At 42.8% G+C, this 19,512-nt stretch overlaps 1 long non-coding RNA gene across 2 annotated transcripts; it reads right to left on the bottom strand.

Moving 5' to 3' along the window:
• Positions 1-10,916: 10,916 nt before the first annotated feature.
• Positions 10,917-18,990, bottom strand: LOC129604167 (uncharacterized). Of its 2 annotated transcripts, none has more exons than XR_008694839.1 (2): positions 18,871-18,990; positions 10,917-15,949 (listed from the first exon to the last, which is right to left on the bottom strand). It is a non-coding gene; the product is annotated as an uncharacterized LOC129604167 (long non-coding RNA). The 2 variants fall into 2 exon arrangements; XR_008694840.1 differs by having other exon boundaries at positions 18,814-18,889.
• Positions 18,991-19,512: the final 522 nt, after the last annotated feature.

The following is a 19,512-nucleotide window of genomic DNA, read 5'->3' as shown; positions in this document are numbered from 1 at the left end:
GTGAGACACGCCCCACCTTTAAGATCAGGCTTAAAACATTCCTTTTTGACAAAGCTTATAGTTAGAGATGGTTCAGGTCACTGGCAATGATTGTTAGTCACAGGAACCCTCTCTTAGTTAGGCTGCAATAGACATAGACTGCTGGAGGACTTAATTTATACACTGAGCTCCTCTCTTTCCTTCTATTTCTTCTATCCAATAACCTCCAATCATGTTTGTTATGTGAGTTGTTATGAGTGTTATGTGTAGTGTGATGTAAATACTCATTGTTTAACAAAAAACAATAAAAAAAACATTTAAGCATCTGGGTTTATTGAATACCCATGTATCACTTTCTATATTATTTTAAAAGTTTACCCAAAGTTACAATCCCATTATCAGTGTCTGATGTCCAGCTCGTAACTATCAACCTGAGAACCTGTGAACATATTTTTCAACCACTCAATGAACCAAACACCCTCATCAAACATTGGTTCATTCATGCAGTCTTCTAGTCTGTTTGTTCCTACAGTATGTCATTCTGATCACCTTGACATTTGGAAGTCTGTTATCTGTTTAGTTGTTACCCAGCTACTAAACAGTGAATGCTTCTAGCAGTTGTTATAATCTGTATTATCAAATCTTTCAGCATTCACTGTATTGTTTATCTAATCTTTATTTTTCTATTATTATTATATGCTTACAACAACGGCGCAGTTGCAGTAAATCAGTGATTGAGCTACAGTTTGACTGACAGGTGACTGTCACTGTTGATTCCTGATTAGAGCAGGTGTACCCAATCAGCTTTTTTATACTACCTGATCTTTCTTTTATATGTGTATTAAGCTATACTTGTATTTGTCAGGCTTCGGCAGATGTCGGACCCACATGCACAGTACACTCAAGGGCTTGATGAGTAAAGTGTTTATTGTAACGGCGTAGTCAGGCAGTCCAGGTCATACACAGAGTCTTAATTCTTCAAGTACAAAAGGCGCAGGCAAGATCAGATCCGGTAAACAGGCAGAGGTTCGATTCACAGGTTAACTCGGCAGAGGTACAGGCTAGGGCTAGGCAAAACTCAATAGTCAGACGGTCAGGAAATTTACCACAATATCCAAGGCGAAGGTACAGACGGGGGTCAGGCATGAATCAGAGGTCAATGACGGACGTGATCAGAAAACTAGATGGCTATACAAGAACGCTGGAATGTGGTACTAGGACTCGACAATCTGGCAGCTAGAATGTGTTAGAGGTGGAGACTCTATACTGGTGTCGATTACTAATTACAGACAGGTGTGGATAATGGGAACCTGTAATAACAGAAACACCTGAGATTAGGTGTGAACAGGAAGTCCTTTCAACGTAAAACAGGAACTAGCACTGATCGTGACAGTACCCCTCCCCCTAGAGCGTCTTCCACGGCGCCCACGGAGTCGGCTGATGTGAAACGTGGGATGAATCCTCATGGTCCTGGGCAGTGAGAGTCTCACAGAGACGGGATTATTGACACGGGATATGGTTTAAGGTCCAATGAATTTAGGTGTCAACTTACGTGACTGTGACTGCAGCCTAAGGTCCCTAGTTGACAGCCAGACCTGGTCCCCAACCTGGTACTCTGGGCCTGGGGTCCGCTTGCGGTCTGCTGCCTTCTTATACCAGTCCTGAGACTGCAGCATCGTCCTCCGAGCCTGCACCCAAGTCTGACGGCAGCGCCGGACCAACGCATGTGCTGAAGGGACGTGGACCTCCTCCTCCAGGGCTGGAAACAGGGGTGGCTGGAACCCATAGGCGCACTGGAAGGGGGTCAAACCGGTTGAGGCGCAGGGCAGGGTGTTATGGGCAAAATTAACCCATAACAGTTTACTAGACCAGGATCCTGGGTTCATGGAGGCAAGGAGCCGTAGTCCCACCTCCAGTTGTTGGTTGGCTCGTTCTGTTTGGCCATTGGATTCGGGGTGGTACCCCGACGACAAACTGACCTCAGCCCCTATGAGGCTGCAGAACACCCGCCGGAAGCGGGAGACAAACTGGGGTCCGCGATCGGACACTATGTCCTGCGGAAACCCATGGATTCTAAAAACATGCTCCATCATTGCCTGAGCCGTCTGCTTGGCTGATGGCAGCTTGGGTAGCGGGATGAAGTGGGCTAATTTTGAAAACCGGTCTACCACCGTCATGACCACTGAGTTTCCCTGGGAGGGTGGTAGACCGGTCACGAAGTCCAAAGCCACGTGTGACCATGGGCGGTGCGGCACCGGCAAGGGTTGGAGCAGGCCCGCCGGTCGCTGATGGGAAGCCTTGCCCATGCGTGGGACAGGCAGCGACGTACTCCTGTACATCTTTCCTCATTGTTGGCCACCAGAACCGTTCACCTACCCTGAATGTGGTGCGAGGAGCCCCTGGGTGTCCACTTACTGCTGACGTGTGGGCCCAGTGGATCACCTCTCCACGGAGGTCTGGTGACACAAACAGTCGGTTGGGAGGAACGCCGCGTGGAACTGGAAGGTCTCGTGTAGCCTCCTGAACATGACGTTCCACCGGCCAGGATACTGCATCCACCAGGCATCCAGCTGGTAGGATGGACTCAGGCTCCGCCGGGTCCTGCTGTGAGTCGTGCAGACGAGATAGCACATCAGGTTTAGTGTTTTTCGACCCGGGGCAATATGAGAGGTGGAAATTGAATCGACTAAAGAACAGGGTCCACCGGGCCTGAGAGTTCAGCCGCTTGGCGGCCTTTAGGTACTCTAGATTCTTATGGTCCGTATAAACCAAGAAAGGCTGGTCTGCTCCCTCCAGCCAGTGCCTCCATTCCTCCAGGGCTACCTTCACGGCTAGCAACTCTCTATCGCCGATGTCATAGTTGCGTTTCGCCGCTGATAATTTTCGAGACATGAAGGCGCATGGATGGAGCCTACCTTCTGCCGGGTCCTTCTGGGATAAGACAGCCCCCACTCCTGTGTTGGAGGCATCTACCTCCACATCGAAGTGCCTAGTAGGATCTGGCATCCACAGCACTGGTGCTGACGTGAAGCTGCCTTTTAGGCGCTGGAACGCCTCCTCTGCCTCTGCCGTCCACTGAAAAGTTTAGGGTCTTGGCCGGATCCATCTCGATCTTGCCCTGAGACACAATAAAACCCAAGAACGAGACTCTGTCGGCATGGAACTCACACTTTTCTGCTTTTACGAACAGGCGATGTTCCAGCAGCTTCTTCAGTACGAGACGAACGTGCATAATGTGCTCCTCCTTGGAACGAGAAAAAACAAGAATATCATCAAGGTAGACAAAAACAAAATCATTGATCATGGGCCCCAACACCTCGTTCACAAACTCCTGGAAGACGGCAGGTGAGGCCAAACGGCATGTCCAGATACTCATAGTGTCCATTTGGATTGTTGAAAGTCATCTTCCACTCGTCTCCCTCCCGAATGCGCACCAGGTGGTACGCCTTGCGAGGATCCAGCTTGGTAAAATGGGTGGCTCCTGACAACAGCTCAAATGCAGAAGACAACAAGGGTAAAGGGTACGAATCCCTGATAGTTATATCGTTGAGACCACGGTAGTCGATGCAAGGCCTCAATGAACCATCCTTCTTCCCTACAAAGAAAAACCCTGCTCCGGCAGGTGATGATGAGGGGCGGATTATCCCGGATGAGAGAGCCGTGTCCAGGTACTCCCTCATGGCCCGGTTCTCCTTGTGAGAGAGCTGGTACAGTCGCCCCCGGCCGCAGGTTTATAGCACAGTCGTGCTTTCTGTGAGGTGGCAGTGAAGTCGCCCTAGACTTACAAAACACTGGACTGAGGTCATGGTAGCATTTCGGGACTCCTGTCAGATCCGCCTTCTCAGTCTCCCCCTCTGTGGTGCTGCGGACGCAGACCCCTCTGGATTAGTCGAAGCCTGGAAGCATATGTTCTGACAGTCCGTGTCCCACCGGTTCACCTCCCCACTCCTCTAGTCTAACGTCGGGTTATGTAATCTTAACCATGTGTGTCTTAACGCTACAGGATGGTAACAAGACTACACCACGAGGAATGTGATCCTTTCTGTATATGCATCGGCGAAGGTCATGGTTACCGGTTCAGTATGGTGCGTGACCCTCCAGAGTCGCCGTCCATCCAGTGCCGCCGTCTCCACTGGTGATGCCAACGGCAGAGTAGCGATGCCCATACGTTCCACCAGCCCTGCGTCCATCAGACTGGCATCGGCGCCGGAGTCAATCAGCACCGCCTGCTGGACGGAACGGGTTCTGGAGACTAAGGTTACTGTGGGTAAAGAACGAGCGGAGGCACTGCCAAGCACCGTTCGGCTCACCGCTACCCTCCGCGCTAGCGATGAGCCTGCTCTTTTAGTGGACAACTCACTGCGAAGTGCCCTGCCTGTTCACAGTACATGCAGAGCCGATGGGAGTGCCGTCCCTCCCTCAAAATCTTTTCACAATAAAAGCTATTCAATTGCTTATTAGCATGTTTTCTGCTTTTGACTGTTTAGTTACTGACACTGTTTTAAGTTTACCAGTTAAGCATACACATCCCCCAAATCTTTTCAGAATTAAAGCATAAGTCAAAATCTTTCAACTGCTTAAGCTCTTTCTATATCCACCACTCATATCATGTGGCTCAATGGTATAAGTCCTTGACTCGGGAGTAGGAGTTCTAGTTTTGATTCCCATTGGATGCATGTTTATGCATTCAGTTACCTTCACATAAATTGAGTTATATATTTAATATATCAACTTTATTATTAAAGGATCATCTGTGAGTAGTCATTCACATTGTTTCACGCTTTAGCAATTAACCACACACACTTTTCAAAATTAAAGCACCAATTCAGATCTTCAGCTTTATATAGCAATATTTCTGCTTTCAACTGGTTTATTATGACTTTATTATATGACTATTTTACAGTTTAGTAATTAGGTACACACTTCCTTCATATCCTTTCAAAAAAAACACCAATCCAAATCTTTAGACTAAATAGCACATTTTCTGCTTTTGACTGGTTAATTATGATTAATGAGACTATATTACTGTTTAGCAATTACCTGCACATGCTTATTCTGTTGCTGAACCTTGCCTGTCTCTGGACCTGAGTATGCCTGCTCCTTTTGTACTGAAACCTGAGCCTTATTGTGTATGACCTGGACCGTCTGTGATAACGATTGCTGGATTAAACCCTGACTTCTACCACCTATCTTGCATCTCTGCACTGTGCATGTGCATCTCTACACTGTGCCCAAGCCTGACAAGCTGAAAGAATAGTTGAATTTTGTGGAAACATTTAAAACAGCTGACAGAAGCTGCAGAGGATGTAGCTGAATTTTAATTTAGGAAACGTTGGAGCATTTGATGACACATGTGCAGGGAATTATTAAACAGTAATATAGTCTCATTAACTAATCATAATTAACCAGTCAAAAGCAGAAAATGTGCTATTTTGTCTAAAAATTTGCATTGGTGGTGGATTGGAATGTATGCCTAATTATTAAACTATAAAATAGTCATATAATAAAGTCAAGCAGTTGAAAGCAGAAATATTGCTATATAAAGCTGAAGATCTGAATTGTGCTTTATTTTGAAAAGTGTGTGTGGTTAATTGCTAAAGTGTAAAACAGTGTGAATGACTACTCACAGATGACCCTTTTATAATATAACTGAAAGTTGCTGACATATTAAGTATATAACTCAGTCTATCTGAAGGAAATCAGTGTAGTTATATTAAGAACTGAATGCCTAAACATGCCTTATTACACTGTAAAATATCCTAATTAACTATTTGTAATTAATAAATTAAAACATTACTGAAACTACCTGATGAGGTGAATGTATAGCTGATCAGATCTGCAAAAGAGAAGTTGCACAGCTGAAAGTGCACAAATAAAACAAAATCAGTTTGATTTCAATAAAGAATTGCACACATGATTGTATATCCTTCTTCTCAATTTTATTGAAAGACTTGTTCCAGTCAGGTTTCGAATGAGGAATTCCTGCATCAAAGTCATGCTCTTTTGCCATTCGACCACACTAGCTGCTTGAATCACTCAGACGAGCTGTATACATCCTACTCGGAAAACTAAAACTTTCTTAAAGTTTTTCATCTATGATATAGGATACTAACATAGTGATACATTAAGCATATAACTCAATTTATCTGAGATATACAAATATTTATATTATAATGTGATTGCATAAACATGACTCAGATGGGAATCAAACACAGATCTCACACTCCAGAGTCAAGAACTTTAACCGTTGAGCTGCAGGATATAACAGCTGAAAGATGAACCATGGATCAAGTAATTGCAATGGTCACTCCTTCTCACGCCAGCTTCTGTTATGGTGCCAGAAATACTCACTATTTATACTACAATACAAGTATGGCTAAATATACCTATATTAGAAAGATCAGGTAGTTTAAAAAAGCTGAATGTGTGTGCTCTGATCAGGAATAGACAGTGTAGACACTGTGGACACAGCAGTAGAGAGTTTGAGCAGCAGAGTTTAACCTGTCAATCAAAGTATGACTGAGCTCAATCTCTGATCTACTGCAGCTGCGCCATTGTCATGGAGACAGTTCTCCAAAGGCAGGAAACTCCACAGAGCTGTAGTGAAGCTGATTTCCACCCCTGCTTAACAGGCTTGTTGCAGAAAAAACACAAGGGTTATCACAATAATAACTTCACTTTATAAATCCCAAGGCTTCAATGAGCAACTGGTGTGAGTTTTATGTTTGTGGAGTGAAACTTGTGGCCACAGTTACAATTTAAATATTCTAATCCTCCATTTTTCCACAGAAGTCTTACATGTAAATGTATTAGAGTCTATGGGAGGATTTCTGGAACTCTCTGTGCTTTGAGGCAGATACAAACTAAAGTATAGGTCTGATTAAGCTTAACCAGGCACATTATTAGAAAGAAGACAAATATGACTACGACTAAGTGAAAGAAATATGTTCATAAAGTGAAAACGGTGGCTGCAATGATGAGTTAAAGAGTAAAGTTCTGTCTTAAAAAAACATGTCTCTAGCTGTAAAATGACACACTCTAGCTCACGCAATACACACTAATGGAAAGATGAGAATTCAGAAAAAAATACCTTTTATTTAAACTGCTATAACTCAGAAAGTGTTCAAGATATTAAAAAGCTGAACTGCTAAAGCTGAGTATTTTGTAGTTCAAATGGTGTCTGTAGCTTGAAGTGTGTGGAAGTAGTTAAAGCTGAAAGAAGACAAAGCTGAAGAGGATTTGAAATGAAAGTTGTTTCCATTCATTTCAATGAGAACAAATGAGTAAAAAGCTTAATAACTTGAAAAATAGGAAACATATGAATGAGAGAAAAAGTAATAGCACATGTCGTCTTAAAAAGCTGCACGTTTTGATATTTGAATGGTTTCTGTAGCCTAAAGGGTACGGGACTAGTTAGATGCAGACGGAAGAACTATAATAAAGTCTAGAAAAAGCAATTGCTCGAGAAATTACGTAGGAGAGCTGATTAAGCTGCTGACTTCACAAAGTTGACTACGACAAAACGATGAAAACGACAAAACGTTGACAAAGATTAAAACGATGACAGCGATTAAAAAGATAACGATTATAAAGGTGACCAAGGTGAAATGATGAGAAGATTAAAAAGATGACAATGATTTAAAAGTTGACCAAGGTGAAAAGATGTCAAAGATTAAAAAGTTGACCAAGGTGCATTGTTGACAATCGTGAAAAAGCTGACTAGCTTTTTATTTGAAAGGATTTGAGGAAGTGTTTGTAGTTAATTGCTTAACAGTGTAATAGTTTAATAGGTAGTCATAAATAATCTCAGAATCAAAAATCTTGCCATTTAAGGTAATAAATTATATTGTGCTTTTATTTTTGAAAGGATTTAGAGGTCATGTGTAAGTGATTACTAAACTACCAAATAGTCATTGTCATTAGTTTTTTCGAAAATCTTGCCCTTAAAGGTAATAAATTGTATTGGTGCTTTTTTATTTTGAAAGGAATTAGAGGAAATGTGTGGGGGTAATAGCGTAACTGTCAATTAGTCTTCAAATAATCATAATTAACCATTCAAAGGCAAAAACAGTGCAGTTAAAGCTAATAATTGGCATTGGTGCTTTCATTTTGAAAGGATGCAGAGGAAGCATGTGTGGGTAATTACTAAACTGTTAATCTATCTTTAAATAGTCATAATTACTCATCTAAAAGTAGAAATGTTGGTATTAAAGCTAATTATTTGGCTTGGTGCTTTTATGCTTTTTATTATAAAATTTATTTAGGATTTAGAGCAAGTGTGTGCTGAGTAATCAGAAATAAGCATGGAACTGCTGTGTACACTGAGAGTCAGGAGTTTGACCTGTCAGTCAAATTTGCAGCTGCGTCGTCGCCATGGAGACAAAAGACGGGAAAATCAGGTTCACTCTGCTGTGTGAAAGCAGATTTTCACCCTTGATAAATAGGCTTATTCCAGCAAAACCATAATAGTTATTACAAAAATATTTTCACTTTACGAATCCCAAGGTTTGCCTGAACAACTGGAGTTAATTTTATGTTTGAGGACGAAAGCTCGTAGCCACAGTCGCAATTTCAAATTATGTCTCCTCCTGTTTTTTTTCCCCAGACGTCTGCCGAAAATGATCATTAGAGTCTATGGGAGGAATTCAGCATCTGTCTGTGCTTTGAGGTCAATAGTGGCTAAAATATAGGTCCGAGGGTATAGCCAGACACATCATTAGAAAAAAGACAAGTATGACTACAGTTTATTGAAAAGAGTACTGTACATTGATAGAGTGAAAATTGTGGCTGTAGGGATGAGTTAAAGACAGAGGTTCTGTCTTAAAAAACGAGCCCTCGCACTCTAGCTGTGACATCACGCACTCTAGCTCAGGCAATACACACTAATAGAAAAGCTGAATATTTAACAATAAAAACCCTGATATTTAAACGCTCACAAGTCGAAAACTGTAGCAGATACAAGGATGCTGATTTACATAGAGAAAGTTAAAAGATGATAGACGCTTTTGAAGTTGAAATGACGTTTCTACGACAAAGTATGACGATGATAGACGCTGATCAAAAGAGGGAAGCTGACAAAAAGTTAAACGATAATTCCCATAGACAATCATTATAAAAAAACGATGAAAAAAGTCAAATAACGTTAAAAGTTTAATAGGTAAAAAACAAAGTAATAGCCCACATCTTCTAAAGATGACACACGTTTAGAAAGTTGAACGACGATTCTACGATGTAGTGTTAAAAAGTAGGTAGCGATCGAAAAAAAGGGAAGAATAGGAGGAAACGGAATAATAAAGACCGAAGATAACAATAGTGGGAGAGCTGGCAACAGCTCTCCCACTAATTAGAAAAACAATACAGTGAAAGCCCACAATTCTCAAGTTGCTTCTGCCTTTTAACCCCTCTGTCTGACTACAGTGGAATGTCTGTCTAGCCCAATTAAATTGCATGCACCATCTCATCCCTGTCACCGTGTGTGTGGAGATGTTTACATTCTCCAAGAGTCTACACATCGTCCAGTGTTGGCAACTCAAGCCTGCTCGTGTGTGTGTTTTCTCAGGAATGTGTGTGTAGATGTATGGTCTGACAGTGTGATCCCCCAGCGCAGCTTCAGGCGGCACTTGGCTCGCACCTTTAGCTAAACGGTCAATACAGCCTCGCCTCAGTGCATGTGTGCACAGCAAGGGTCGTCCATCTCACGTCTCCTCACTTCTGGTGGGTTTTCCGTGCGTAGATGGAGGGTCATCTGTCGGATCTGGGACCCTCATGCAGTGGCTGGAGTGGATCCAAGTCGCTCTCTCTACGACCTTTACAGCCATGTGGGTGGTCGTCAGAAGGACCTGGAAGGGACCTTGCCACCGTTTGGAGGTCCAGTGCTTTCTGCTGAACTTTTTGATGATCACCCAGTCCCCTGATTGGATGGTGAAACAAAGTTGTCACTGACGGTGTGAGTCGGACACTTACAAACAGCATTAGCTGTAGGTAGAAGAACAACGTCCAGCAAAGCAGCAACCTTAATATGATATAAGATAGGTTTGCAATCAGACTTCAAAAACTTCCTATGCTTCCACAGAGCACCAAAGTGTAACACCAAAAGCATCTCTCCCAAAAGAGGGAAGTTGAGGTAAGTTTGTCAGTGTGTGTGTGTGATAATAACTCTTGAAACTTGTCATCAGAACCAGAAGACACATGTGCTGTACAAGAAAGATCAGATGCATCTCTGGAGGTCATATCACATGGGGAACCAAGCTGTCATGCAGCTTGCATGAGGTGCTTGTTTTCCTTAGTCTGGCCAGACAAACCTATAGTGTGCACAAATCTTTTTAGAAACATGGAGGATTTTATAGGATTTTATTACTGAATTTGTTGCAAATTGAAATTGTTTAAACCCATCAGATGAAGCCTCTCCTGTTGTTGTTTCAACCAGTGTCTGTGGCAGAACACGTCCCCAAGGACGGCAGATGTAGCTCACTCTGGTTCTCTTTCCTTTACTGATTGTCATAAGCAGGTGTCTGTGGCACACACGCTTGTATGATAGTTTCACGCCCTCTGAAGCTTTAGAGAGCAGTCCTTTCATGCTGGTGTAGGGCTTGTAGTGGCTGGTGAGTCTGCCCAGAACGTGATGGCTGCAGACGTTGTGAGAGTTGGTGAGGCCAGACTCAGAAAACCGGCTGTCAGCATCATTGCTGACCCCACACACTCTGCACACAAACTGTTTAAACTTCTCCCTCTGGCAGGCGTCACAGAGCCATAGCCACCAGGAACCACCAGACACAGAGTCAGCTTCTTCCCTCAGGTTGTGTCTGTGCTGAACTCTACCAGATACATACAGCAATTTAACAGTATACAGTATGTGCAATAACCACTTTCAACCACGTTAAATGTCACGTAGCGAGCCTGTGGTGGAAATTTTCCATAAAGAAGTAGATGAGAGAGAGTTGTCCTTTTGTGCGATTTATTGAAATAATAAAGAAAATAAAAATAATGGGGAAAGCAAATAAAATGCATGGATGTTGATCGTGCACATCAACAAACCAAAAACCAGCTGGGGAGATCAGTGCACACACCACGAAGGTGTGATGCAAAGAGCCCACGATCCTCAAGTTGCTTCTGCCTTTTAGCTTCTCTGTCCGACTAGGGTGGAATGTCTTTCCAACCCAATCAAATTAAATGCACCATCTCCTCCCTGTCGCAGTGTGTGTGAAGATTTTTACTTTCTCACACCTGCATCGCTGACGTCCAACTATCTGTGAGAAAGGAGCACCAAGTCTCAACAGACAGAGACACAACTCCCCGACCTTGGGTTTGGGAGCTAGAGTTGAGAGTCTATCAGGCAGAGACAACCATTGAACAATGTAGGTGAAATGTCAAATGCATACAGTAAGACAAAACATAAGATATTAATTGCAGAACATAAGTCATAACTCGTATAATAACTGCATAGAAATAAGGAAGAGACATAGAAATAAGGAAGAGACAATTTTTGCCATAACACTCCCCCCTTTTGATTACACATTAATCAACCACTAAGAAGAAAAATTGTCAACATCACATTCTGTAATAATAAAAGATCCTTGCAAATGAAACAATAAGGGTATTAACTCATCAAGATTCAAAATACACCTTCACATAAAATGGAAGTAACTAAGGGACAAAAGGTTGGGAGCTGTTTTTGGGTAGTTATACAAGAATAACCTCTGTATTGGCATGTGAAGAAAATAAGCTCATAATCATATTTGTATCAGATTATATTTTGTGATCAGATAGCCTAAGATCATCGTCAAAGTCATTAAGTACATTAGAGTTGGGGTTTTTGAACATAGTGCATTGTGTCATCTCATACGAGAGTGTTGCTGAGGTCGCACGCATGATGAGACCTCTAACCAGTGGGATAACGCAAAAACCAAACAAGAGAATCACAGCCATCTCAATTATAAAGGAAACAGCTGTGGACATGAGAACAGATTTCCATTTTCCAGACATTTCGTCTAGCCAATTTCCAAGGGAAAGAACCTATACCAGAGTTAGCTGAGATTCTGAAGGCCGTGTAGCGCCTTCGCCACAATACCATTAGAATCAGTGTTATTCAGGATGTAAGTACAACATGCCTCTCCAAACATAACACAAACGCCTCTTTTCTCTGCTAACAATGTGTCTACGGCCATTCAATTGTAATGTAATAAAGACAATTAATGTATGATAGCCATAGGTTTCCGGTGGGGTTCTGTTTCATATATTCTTAAGATAGATTTAATGCTTTCGGATCTTTAATTGTACATTTGCGTCTAGAGCGAATAGGAGATTCAGGGATTTAACCAGAATGATGATGCATATTTCCGCTTCTGTTGTCTTTCATCTGTAGATGAAGGATAGAACTAATTGTAGCAGTGAATAAAGTGATTGTGAGCAAATTAAACACCAAGTCAACTTCAGGATATTTAAACTCAGTGTTGTTGTTGTTGTGAATTTTCTCATTCAAAAGTAGTGTGTAAAGTTACATAGAAACATCATATGCTAAAGGCAATAATCCAAGTAACATAAAATAAAGTCTAACAAAGCATGTTTACAATTGATGTCTCGTAACAATCTGCTTCTTCCTGTTGAACAGTAGCGTTAGATTGTTTCCAACCTGTGTGTTGAAGTATTGACAGTTCGTTGGGGTTCTTCAGGTTGTGATCAGCTGATCACAGAGACACTTGGGGTTCGTTATCACCGCCAGGTTTCCTCCCAATGTCGTCTGAGTCACTGTCACTCCCCGTGATGTGAAGAGTCTACACGTCGTCCAGCGTCGGCAACTCAAGGCTGCTCGTGTGTGTGTTCTCTCAGGAGCGTGTGTGTAGATGTATGGTCTGATAGTGTGATTCACCGGTGCAGCTTTAGGCGGCGCTTGGCTCACACCTTTAGCTGAACGGTCAACGCAGCCTCGCCTCAGTGCGTGTGTGAGCACAGCGAGGGTCGTCCTTCTCAGTTCCTTTCTTTAGTGGTGGTTTTCTCCGTGAGATGTGGATGGAGGGTCGTCTGTTGGATCCGGGACCTTCCTGCAGTGGCTGGAGTGGATCCAAGTCGCTCTTTCTGCGATCTTCACAGCCGTGTGGGTCGTCAGAAGGACCTGGAAGGGGCCTCGCCATCGTTTGGAGTCCCAATGCTTCCTCCTGAACTCCTAACGATCGCCAGTCCCCTCGTTGGATGGTGTAATGGTCCTGTCGCCTGTTTTCACCTGTTGGGAAATCTGAATTGTGGGGAAAAAGGTGTTTGGGCGGCACGGCTGCCATCAGGCCCAAACCAGACTCCATGGCTACAGGTGGAACCATGCGTCAGCCAGAGAAAATGTTTAAAGCACAGGGAGATGAGGAAGGAAAGGATAGAGAGAGTTGGAGAGGGAACAAGAGGAAACGAGGATCAGGAGAGGGAGGGGTTGTTGGGCAGCGACCTTCGCAGCAGCGTCTGCAGCTGCATGTCGGCAGAAACAAAGTCATCACTGATGATGTAAAAACAGCATTAGCTGTAGGCAGCAGGACAGCGTCCAGCAAAGCAGAACCTAATCATGATGTGAGATAGGTTTGCAATTAGACTTCAAAAAAGCTTCCTATGCTTCCACAGAGCGTCTGTGGAGTCCGTGTAGATGGTAACAGACTCTCCTTCTGCTCGTTTACTAGCTTCAGTCAATGTGATCAACTCTGCAGCCTGAGCAGAGTAGTGTCTTAGCAAAGAGCCAGACTTCAAGACGGCCTCTTGATAGTAACGTTCAGCATGTTGAGCAAAGTGGTGTTGCATCTAAGCCATCGGGCTGTAGAAAGATGTGATGTTTTCCAAAAGAATCAAAGACACAGTATGAGGACAAAGAACAGAAGTCGTACAACCTGATCTCTCATCCACTGTTTGAGTGAAAGGTCGCATAGGGTCAGATCAGGAAGACCCAAGGTAGGAGCCTGAAGAGCAAGCATGAGGTCAATAAACGTTGTTCAGCCTCAGACGTCCACGTGAGACAAGAAGTGGACGATGAAGATGTCTGCATCAGAACCCTGAGTGGGGCCTCAAAGACAGTAAAGTTAGGAACGAAAGTCCTACAATAAGAACAAAGACCTAGAAAAGACATCAGCTGTTTATACGTGCACGGTTTAGGCAGGTTTCAAATTGCTTCAACTCTGTTGGGTGAGATGGATTTGCCATCAGCTGTAATTACAATGACCCAGAAAATAACCTTTGTCTGAACAAAGTGTAATTTAGACAGGCTCTCTTTGTGGCCTGTAGCATCCAATGTTTCAGTAGCTTAGTGGTGTCTGCAGTAACACCATCTATGGCTTCCTTTAAGAGGGTGTTGTTGTTCACATGGTCTGTGGTCACATTTAGGTGTGATGACCACTGGTTCACATCCTCTGATTGAACCTACATCATGTCTGTGTGTGAGCCACAGGGAAACAGGGCTTCCTGTAAGGCTGAGTGTTGGCTCAGAGCGTCCTCTGAAAAATAAAAATAAAAACAAAAGCATGTAATGTGGGTAAATACGTCACATGGGGTCAGAAGTCGTTCACCAGTCTCCACCCCGTTGACATCTGATCACGAAAGGACCCACGTCCTGCATCTGTCTCCATCATGTTTTCACAGAGGGACGTGTGGAACTGTAGAATAAAAATCAAAAATCTTTTTGTTCGTTAGGAAAAGAAATCGCAAGCGCAGACCTGTGTTCATCCCAAAAGAGGGAAGTTGAGGTCAGTTTGTGTGTTTGTGTGTGTGAAATCATAAACAAGCTGTGATGCAGCCTGTGTGAGGGCCTCAGTTACAGCCCCCCCTCAGCCGCCAATGATAGGAGCACAGCTGAGCTGAAGTTAACACCAACAAAAGAGGGATTATTTAGAATGTCTGTAGATGTAACCTGCACTCCGTCTGGAGTGGAAACCAATCAAATCTCTAAACTACACATGAGATCTCTTCCTAAAAATTTAACTGGGCACAAGTTTGAAAGCAAAAATGAATGTTAAGGTGTCTTGCTGTCAGATGTTGCACAAGACAGTGAAAGAATAAGTTTTTCTTTAATAGTCTGGTACGTACAGTAATTATTATTACTTCTCTCTAATAGTCGTCTTCCCTTTAATAGTCATTAATAGTCTGTTTCAGTCAGTCTCAGTCTTCCTATAGTCTGTTTTGTTTGTCTACAGTCTGGTTTTGTTTTGTTTTCCTACAGTCTGGCCAGACAAACCTATATTGTGCACAAGTATTTTTAGAAACATGAAGGATTTTATTACTGAATTTGTTGCAAGTTAAAATAGTTTAAACCCATCAGACTGTAAAGTCATGCAGCAGTTGTCATTTAGCTGTTTGTCATCATTTTAAAATCACTCTGTGGGATTTTTTTGAGCAAAAAGCGATTCTTCATTGCGAGCAGATAAGCATGAACATGAATTTGAGCGTGTATCAGCTGTAAGCGTGTTTCTTCATTGCGTGTATGAATGTGTGTGTGTTTTTGCGGTACCGTCTTGTACGTCACGTGAAAAGGAACCGTCACCTTCCTCCTTCCCCAACCATCAGTCTGATGTGAGCGCCAGTGGGTGAAGCCTTTCAATGGGACAGTTGTTCCTCGATGACAGACCTTTCCTGGATGCTCGGATGCAGCTCTTTTGGGCCGATCACGTCTGAAGCCTCTCCTGTTGTTTCAACCAGTGTCTGTGTCAGAGCACGTTTTCCCTGCTGTTGCTCTGTCCTTGTTTTCCTTTGCTGATTGTCATAAGCAGGTGTCTGTGTCAGACACACATGCTTGTAGTAGCTGGTTCATCTGATGAGCCCAGAACGTGATGGCTGCAGACGTTGTGGGAGTCTGTGAGGCGTCCATGCTGTGGTCTGTGTCCTCCAGCTGCTGTGGTGTCAGAGCTTCCACCCTGTTCTGGTTGTTGGTCAGGCGCTTCTTCTCCTTCGGTTCTTCTGCTGATGGTGGGAAAGGAGTCCAGATCCGGATTTACCCTCATCGCGCTCAGTTCTGCATTAGGACAGAGAGCAGAAACAATGGGAGCATTTGCTCTTGACATGATGTGTGTGTGTGGTGTATGTGTGTGTGGTGTGTGTGTGGTGTGTGTGTGGTGTGGCAGAGTGCAAACAATTCTTCCCCAGAGTTGTTATCTCCTTTTTTCCTGTTACTCTCATCTCTCTTTTGTTTCTTTTAGGGCTTTAGTGTTGATAGTTTTGCTTTTTCAAGTATTTTCTTTTGTCTCTAATTTTTCTTTTAAGGTGCGTATGTCCTTTACACTAAGTGATTCTCTTTTTGAACCCATAACCAGTTTCCCACTCATGGAAACATGAAACGCACTAATAACCATATTTACTTTTTACTTTTATAATTACTTTTAATTTTGTAATGCTGCAGTCCCGGCGGTTTCCTGCCTTAGATTTTTATGTGTTCCGGCCGGAACCTTTTTTCGAAATTTCTCTTCCACGGACGTCTCCGTAGAAAGGGAACCTCTCAGATCAGCGACAGGGTTCTCGGAAGTGGTCCCTCACCGTCAGGCCCCTCTAAGACCCGGGTCCCTCGTATCTCAAAACCACTTCCCCCTGCAAACGCGCTCCGTATTTCAGAAGCCGTCTTTTATTTCCTTGTCCACACCCTTTGGACTGCGCTCAGATCTGCACACTGGTCTGTATCCTCAGTACAGACAAAACAAGCTCGGTCCCACGAGCCAACCCTTAGCAACCACCGTCTCGACCACCAGGGCAGACTTTGACCTAATTAATTTTTACCCGAATATTAAATTTTTTAATTAAAAAAAATTGTTTGGTCCTAATTATTATATTTTAGATGTTTTCAGCCACATAGTCGTTTTAGAAATATTATTATCTCTTTTCCTAGTTATATTTTCTTTTTGTTTTTTCCCAAATTAAAAGGAATCTCTCTCACCGAGCCGAGCCAAATTAGGATTTGAGTTTGAATCTGAGTTCGTGGATCTCGTCAGAGGCGATCCAGACGGGTGAGCAGTCCTCCCAGCTCTGAATGTCTGTAGAGGTTTGGAGGCTGAGCGACCCTAGTCCTCAGGACTATCGTCCCTGGTCACACCGTCCAGACGACCTGCCGCGGGATCCTGCCGACAACGCCAATTTCTGTGGTGGAAATTTTCCATAAAGAAGTAGATGAGAGAGAGTTGTCCTTTTGTGCGATTTATTGAAATAATAAAGAAAATAAAAATAATGGGGAAAGCAAATAAAATGCATGGATGTTGATCGTGCACATCAACAAACCAAAAACCAGCTGGGGAGATCAGTGCACACACCACGAAGGTGTGATGCAAAGAGCCCACGATCCTCAAGTTGCTTCTGCCTTTTAGCTTCTCTGTCCGACTAGGGTGGAATGTCTTTCCAACCCAATCAAATTACATGCACCATCTCCTCCCTGTCGCAGTGTGTGTGAAGATTTTTACTTTCTCACACCTGCATCGCTGACGTCCAACTATCTGTGAGAAAGGAGCACCAAGTCTCAACAGACAGAGACACAACTCCCCGACCTTGGATTTGGGAGCTAGAGTTGAGAGTCTATCAGGCAGAGACAACCATTGAACAATCTAGGTGAAATGTCAAATGCATACAGTAAGACAAAACATAAGATATTAATTGCAGAACATAAGTCATAACTCGTATAATAACTGCATAGAAATAAGGAAGAGACATAGAAATAAGGAAGAGACAATTTTTGCCATAACAGAGCCACAGTTCTTTTTATTGTTTATTCTATGTTTTTCAACACTATGTTTAAAATTGTATTTAAATGTGTTTTTTTCTGTGAGGGAACAAAGACAGAGTCAGACCAAATACAATTCCTTGGTTGTCCTGTGCAAACTTGTCCACTAAACTCTGATTCTGATTCTGATGTGCAATACTGTACCTCTATAAACAACATACGTGTGCAATCCACCATACTTACTGTAAATTTTGTAAAAATGCTCTTTCTGTATTTTTCAGTTTTACTCAAGTGCTTTGTCTTTGTTTGTTTTTTTGCACATTTTAATACCTTTTTTGCTAATCTATTACTTATCATATATGTGAGAATGATTTTCAGCGTTTGACACTGAAGATCAGTGGGAGAAACGACGTGACGGAAAAGTAGAACTATTACAGCCTGGTGATGTCACAAAGGAGAAGCTTCCATGTGCAGACATTCAGCGATTGTAGCGAGATTTAAACCTCAGCGCTTAGTTTACATTACATAAGTCCCTAACGGGTAGGTAGGTAACAGTAGACGCTTTATCCACAAATTACTCTGTCACTAACAGGTGGCTAACATAAAGTGGTGTTCCATATGAATGCGGGACCACGTTAACTGATTACCGACTTCCTGTGAATTGTTTGTCTCCACGACAGAGTGATCTATGGACGGAGCGAAGGGTTTAACTTGTTTTTTGTGTCGTGCTTTTTCTATATGATCAGGAGAGTCTTGTCCTTTACCAATGCATGAGTTGCCTGCCGGCAGGCGCTGTCAGCGCACAAGTAAACTGCTTGAAGCGAAGCAGAGTCAGAGCAGTGCAGGTCTCAGCTGACGGTTGAAAGTGAATGCTGCGAACTAAATAAACGATCACGATTTCTCAGACCAAGCTTTCTGCCCGTGTCTTTAGTAGCGGTGGCATCTTGAGAGATTCTGCAGCAACACTGGGCGTCTGTCTCCTTGTAGACCGGTGTTGTGCAGCGAGAAGCACAGTGATTCTGCACTGAAATCAAAGCCTGTCTAACAACTGCATTACATATCAGGCTGTTTAAAAACATTGTTAATGTAAACGTGCTCACCTAAAGCAAACGTGTTTATTGTGGTCTGATAAACCATCACACAAAGTTACAACGGTAACGTTACTGGAACATACCCACCTTAACTCCAGCATCATCATAACATAGCATGGCATTGCTAATAGCATGTCAGCTTACATGACTGCGGTCAAGTGAGCCGTCGTTCGTTCATCCGTCGTTCAGCCAGCCGCGCTTCAGAAACGTCTTGCGCCCGTATTACGCGCTTTACAGCAGAGCACAAAACACGCTCGTCGCGACTTCCTCTTTTCATAGCGACACGTCTGGTCTGTTCAAAATATTGAAAAATACGAAACAAAATATTGCATATATAGAAAAACTGTCGCCTAATGAAGATCTGTATACTTTACTGTAAAATTAAGCATTTATTAGTATTTAAAACTACCATGTCATACTGTGAAACTTTTATAATTATAACTTAACTTTGGTGCATAGTTCCAGGCTCAGACCACTTTCCCCTTGTTCTACTAGATGTGTACTATCACCCCACAAAGATTTGTGTATTTTTACTGTATAGTTTAGGATTTATTAGTATTCAAAACTACCATGTCATACTGTAATACAGTCAACTTTGATCATTAATAACTTGACTTTGGTGCATAGTTCCAGGCTCAGACCACTTTCCCCTTGTTCTACTAGATGTGTACTATCACCACACAAAGATTCATGTATTTTTACTGTATAGTTTTGGATTTATTAGTATTCAAAACTACCATGTCATACTGTAACTGTATGGGCCGTATAGTCAACTTTAATCGTTAA

The sequence above is a fragment of the Betta splendens genome, chromosome 5, assembly GCF_900634795.4.
Source record: "Betta splendens chromosome 5, fBetSpl5.4, whole genome shotgun sequence".
Lineage (NCBI taxonomy): Eukaryota > Metazoa > Chordata > Actinopteri > Anabantiformes > Osphronemidae > Betta > Betta splendens.
Note: the sequence above shows the minus strand (reverse complement) of the source record. Positions and strands in the feature narration are given on the sequence as shown.